The sequence below is a fragment of the Panthera pardus genome, unplaced genomic scaffold (genome assembly GCF_024362965.1).
Source record: "Panthera pardus isolate Hobbes unplaced genomic scaffold, ASM2436296v1 HiC_scaffold_27, whole genome shotgun sequence".
Lineage (NCBI taxonomy): Eukaryota > Metazoa > Chordata > Mammalia > Carnivora > Felidae > Panthera > Panthera pardus.
Window position 1 is genome coordinate 73,066,266 of NW_026526843.1, and position 5,894 is coordinate 73,072,159.

At 42.2% G+C, this 5,894-nt stretch overlaps 1 pseudogene; it reads left to right on the plus strand.

The window, feature by feature from the left end:
• Positions 1 to 2,070: 2,070 nt before the first annotated feature.
• LOC109260868 (ubiquitin-40S ribosomal protein S27a-like) lies at positions 2,071 to 2,542 on the plus strand (annotated as a pseudogene).
• The last annotated feature ends 3,352 nt before the right edge of the window (positions 2,543 to 5,894 follow it).

The window sequence follows — 5,894 nt, forward strand, 5'->3', positions numbered from 1 at the left end:
TTCCTTTATTCTTTCTTTTTTTTATTTGATGAGTCTGGCTAAGTGTTTATCAATTTTGTTACCCTTTTTAAAGGATTAGCTGTTGATTTCATTGATTTTTTTTTTGGTCTCTCATTTCTCTGTGCTCTGATCTTTATTATTTCATTCATCCTACTCATCTTGGGCTTTGCTTATTCTTCTTTTTTCTAGTTCCTTTATATGTAACTTAGATCTTTACTTGAGCTTTTTGCATCTTTCTTGAGGTAGACGTTTATTATTATTTATTTCCCTATTAAAATTGTTTTTGTTCCTTCCAAAATATTTTGGGCCATTGCGTTTTCATTTTCATTTGTCACCATGTATTTTTTTTAAATTTATTTATTTAAATTCAATTTAGTTAACATACAGTGCAGTATTGGTTTCAGGAGTAGAACCGAGTGATTCATTACTTACATATAACACCCAATGCTCATCCCAACAAGTGCCCTCCTTAATACCCATCACCCATTTACCCCATCTCCCCACCCACCTCGTCTCCAGCAATCCTCAGTTTTTCCTCTGTACTTTAGAGTCTTTTATGGGGGCACCTTGGTGGCTGAGTCTGTTAAGCATCTGACTTCCATTCAGGTCATGATCTTGTGGTTTGTGGGTTTGAGCCCTGCATCAGGCTCTGGGTTAACAGCTTGGAGGAGCCTGCAACCTGCTTCAGATTCTGTGTCTCCCTCTCTCTCTGCTCCTCCCCCACTCGTGCTCACTTGCTTTCTCTCGCTCTCTCTCTCACTCCCTCTCTCTCTCACAAATAAATAAAAACATTAAAAAAGAGTCTCTTAAGTTGTCATGTATTTTTTTTTCATTTATTCATTTACCCTTTTGTTGTTTAGTAGTATGTTGTTTAGCCTCCACATGTTTGTGTTGCTTCCATTTTTTCCCCTGTGATTGCTTTCTAATTTTATACTGCTGTGGCCAGAAATGATGCATGCTATGATTTCAAACTTCTTAAATTCATTTAGGCTTGTGATTTTCTCTGGAGAATGTTCTATGTGCACTTGAAAAGGATATGTATTCTGTTATTTTTAAATGGGGTGTTCTGTATATGTTTGTTATGTTCATCTGGTCTAATGTGTCATTCAAAAAGACTACTTCCTTATATTTTCATTTTCTGCCTTAATGATATATGCATTGATGTAGGTGGGGTGTTAAAATATCTTACTATTAATGTATTTTTTTCTCTATATGTCCTTTATTATTTGCTTTATGTACTTGAGTGCTCTAATGTTAGGTGCATAGATATTCACAATTGTTATATCATCTTCTTGAATTGATCTCTTTATTATTAAGTAGTGCAATTCTTTGTCTCTTGTTACAGTCTTCGGTTTAAAGTTTATTTTGCCTGATATATTGCTATCCTTCCCTTTTTTATCACTTCCATTTACATAATAAATGAATTCTTTCATACCTTTACTTGCAGTCTGTATTTGTTTTTAGATATGAAAAACAGTATAGGCAGTATAAATATGAGTCCTGTATTTTTTAATCCATTCTTCTACCCTATGGCTTTTGATTGGAGCATTTAGATAATTTACATTTAATTATTTATGGGTAAGTATTTCTTGACATTTTGTTTATTTTTTCTGATTGTTTTGTAGATTTTCTCTATTCTTTTTCTCTTGCTCTCTTTGTAATTGATCAATTTCTGTTGTGTTATGTTGGTTTTCTTTCTCCTTGTTTTTTTTTTTTTTTGTGTGTATCTATTATAGGTTTTGGGTCTACAGTTACCATGAAGTTTGTATATAACATTCTAAGTATATAGCAGTCTATTTTAGTTTGATGGTCGTATAAGTTCAAACACATTATTAAAAAAATTTTTTTTAAACTTTTTCTTCCATGTTCTATGTGTATGCTGTCATATGTTACATATTTTCATTCATAAATGTCTTTATGTTTTATTATGGACTTTTCTTTTCCACTTAAAAATGTTTACGTGTGCTTTGGCCACTCTCCAGGTAGCAGCCTACTCAGTGCCCTCTCCTGTGTCCCTGGGCCTGATCCTTCTCTTCTTTTCCCTCAACCTCAGGTGGAACCGCTGGCAAGATGCAGATTTCCATGAAAACTTTTTTGGGGAAGATTATCACTCTCGAGATTGAACCCTCGGATACAATAGAAAATGTAAAGGCCAAGATCCAAGATAAAGGACTTCCTCTTGGTCGTCAGAGACTGATCTTCACTGGCAAGCAACTGGAAGATGGATGTACTTTGACTACAACATTCAAAAGTAGCCCACTCTTCATCTTGTGTTGAGATTTCGTGGTGTTACTAAGAAAAGGAAGAGGAGTCTTTCACCACTCCCAAGAAGAAAAAAACATAAAGAAAGTTAAGCTGGTTGTCCTGAAGTACTATAAGGTGGATGAAAATGGCAAAATCAGTAGCCTTCATCAGGAGTGCCATTCAGATGAATGTACTGGAGTTCTTAATATCAGACACTTTGACAGACATTATTGTGGCAAATGTTGTCTGATCTATTGCTTTAACAAACCAGAAGACAAGTAATTGTATATGGATTAATAAAAGATATGAACTAAAAAAGTCTCTTTAATATTTTTTATAAAGCCAGTTTAATGGTGATAAATTCCTTACCTCTAGTTTGAGAAAATTTTTATCTCTCCTTTAATTCTGAACGATAACCCTTCCAAGTAAACTATTATTTGTTATATATATTTTTTCTTTCAGCATTTTTAATGTATCATGCCACTCCCTTAGCCTGCAAAGTTTCTGGTAAAAAAATCAGTTGATAGTTTTTATTAGGTTTCCCTCATACATGACATTTTGCTTCTCTCCTGCTGCTTTTTGGATTCTCTATTTACCTTTAACCCTTGGCATTTTAATTATTATGTGTCAGGGTGTAAACTCACTTGTGTTCATCTTGTTTGGAATTCTGTGATTCTTGAATGTGGACGTCTATTTCCTTCCTTAGGTTAGGGAATTTTGCAGCTATGATTTCTTCAAGTAAGTTTTTTTTTTTCCTCTTTCTCTCTTCTGAGACCCCTGTAGTGTGAATATTTGCTTGATTGATATTGTCCAAGAGACCTTTAACTTATCCCCACTTTTTTGTATTCTTTTCTCTTTTTGGTGTTGAGCTTGGTACTTTCCATTGTCCTATCTTTCATATAGTTGGTATGTTTTGCATCTGATAATCTACTGCTGATTCCGTCTAGTGTATTTGTCATTTAAGTTATTGTATTCTTCAACTATAATTAATTGTGTTTTTTTATATTTTCTATCTCTTGGTTGAAGGTCTCAGTGAGGACTTCAACTCTTCTCTCCATCCTGATGAGTGTCTTTGTGATCATTACTTTAAATTCCTTATCAGGGATATTGCTTACCTTTATTTTATCTAGTCCTTTTTCTGAGGTTTTGTATTTTTCTTTCTTTTTGAACATATTCCTGTCTCCACACTTGCTTGACTTTCTGTGTTTTCTTCTATATATTAGGCAGAAATGCTCTTTCTTCTAAATAAATGGTCTTATTTACAGTTGACCCCTATGTAGACTGTGTGTGTTGGTGACTTTTACTGTCTTACTGGAACTGTGGCTGGTGTGGGCTGGAAGTTGTATAGCAATCTGGGTTAGGCTGTCCCAGTGTAATGGCTAGAGCTGATGTGGGCCTGGGCCAGTGTGGTCCTAAGTCTCTACTCTCAGAAGGTGCCTTGGCAGGATAGCTGAACCTTAATGGGTGCAAGCTGAGGAGTCCCAGTGCTCTCCACATAGTTGGTGCTCTGGAATGAAAAGATAAAACTACAGGGTATGCAAGCCAGTATGTTAAGAGGCTCTACATGCTGAGGGGATCTTCACAAAATACCTGAAGCTGAAGTGGGTGTAATCCAGGGGTTTTTTTGGGGGGGGGGGCTCTGCATAGAGAGTGCCCTGGCAGGGCAGCAGAAGATCAGGCACATTGTGGGCCAGGATGTCCTGAGTTTCTTTACACAGAGGGTACTCTGGGAGACAACTGAAGCTGAAGTAGGTGCAATCTAGGGGGATCCCAGGGCTGTCCACACAGTAAGCACCCAGGCAGAGTCGCAAAAGCTGAAGTGGGTACAAGTCAGATAGTCCTGGGGTTCTATGCACAGAGGGCACCCTAGCAGGAGAGCTGAAGCTGAAGTGGTTGCAATTCAGGGATCCCAGGACTATCCATGAAGCAGACACCCTGGTAGGTCAGCTAACATTTATATACGTGCAGGTCAAGGGTTTTCTGGGGTTCTATGTGCTGAGGGCACCCTGGCAAGAGAGCTGAAACTGATGCAGGTTCAAGTCAGGTGTCCGTGGTGCTCTGCAGAGGGGGTTCCCTAGTGGATCAAGACCTGGGGAATTGTGTAAGCTGGGTGGTCCTGGTCTTTTCCATACAGAGAGTGCTCTGGCAGGACAGCTGAAGCTGAAATGGTTGCAAACTAGGTAGGTTCCGAGGCTTTACACACAGAGAGTTCCTTGGCAAGATAGGTGAAGTTATAGAGGGTGTAAACCAGTGTGTTCCAGGACTCACGGCAGAGGATGGCCTGGAGGGGCAGTTGGAACAAAAGCAAGATTCATGCTAAGGGTTCTTGGGTCAATCTACACAGGGGGATCCCTAGCAGGATAGTCAAAACTTCACTGGGCAAGAGTCAGTGTGGTCCCTGGGCTATATTCAAAGTGTCCCCTGTCAGGACATCTCAAGCCAAAGTGGAAGCAAGCTAGGGTGTCCCAGGACACTCCACACTAAGGGTGCCCTGGCAGAATACCTGAAACTGAAGTGGGTGCAAGATGGGATTTCCCAGGACACATAGTACAGGAGATGCCTTGGCTGCATGATTAGAGCTTAGGCCTGCACAGGCAGGGGTGTTTTAAGGCATCATGTGCAGGGGTAACTTGGAAGGGTGGCTGGAACTGAGGTAGGCATGGGCTGGAGGTTCCTGTGAGGCTTTGCACAAGGAACACCCTCGTGGTGCAGCTAGATCCAAAGCGAGGGTCAGCATGGAGGTCCCAGAGCTCTCTGCACCAGGGGTGCCCTAGCAAACTATCTGAAGCCAAGGTGGTGTGGACCTAGAGTGTTCTGGGATACTTTGTTCCTGTGTCAGGCCAAACTGGGGAGATAAAAGAGGGTTTGCTTTTATCTGTTAAATATATTGGGTTTCTGTGCATTACTGTTTAAATAAATGACTTTTTTCTTTAAAAGTCAGAAGGGCAATTAAAATTGAAGGGCTCCTCTATGGAGGGGGTTCCGGAAGATGGCGGCGTAGGAGGACGCGGGGCTCACAGTGCGTCCTGCCGATCACTTAGATTCCACCTACACCTGCCTAAAGAACCCAGAAAACCGCCAGAGGATTAGCAGAACGGAGTCTCCGGAGTCAAGCGCAGACTAGAGGCCCACGGAAGAGGGTAGGAAGGGCGGCGAGGCGGTGCTCCCTCCACGGACTGGCGGGAGGGAGCCGGGGCGGAGGGGCGGCTCACCGGCCAAGCAGAGCCCCCGAGTCTGGCTGGCAAAAGCGGAGGGGCCGGACGGACTGTGTTCCCACAGCAAGCGCGACTTAGCGTCTGGGAGGTCATAAGTTAACAGCTCTGCTCGGAAAGCGGGAAGGCTGGAGGACAAAGGGAGGGAGAGCTGCTGAGCCCCCGGATGGCAGAGCTCAGCTTGGCGGGGAACAAAGGCGCCAGCGCCATCTCCCCCGCCCATCCCCCAGCCAAAATCCCAAAGGGAACCAGTTCCTGCCAGGGAACTTGCTCGCTCCGCGCAAACACCCAACTCTGTGCTTCTGGGGAGCCAAACCTCCGGCAGCGGATCTGACTCCCTCCCGCTGCCACAGGGCTCCTCCTGAAGTGGATCATCTAAGGAGAAGCGAGCTAAGCCTGCCCCTCCAGCCCCCGTGCACCTTGCCTACCCACCCCAGC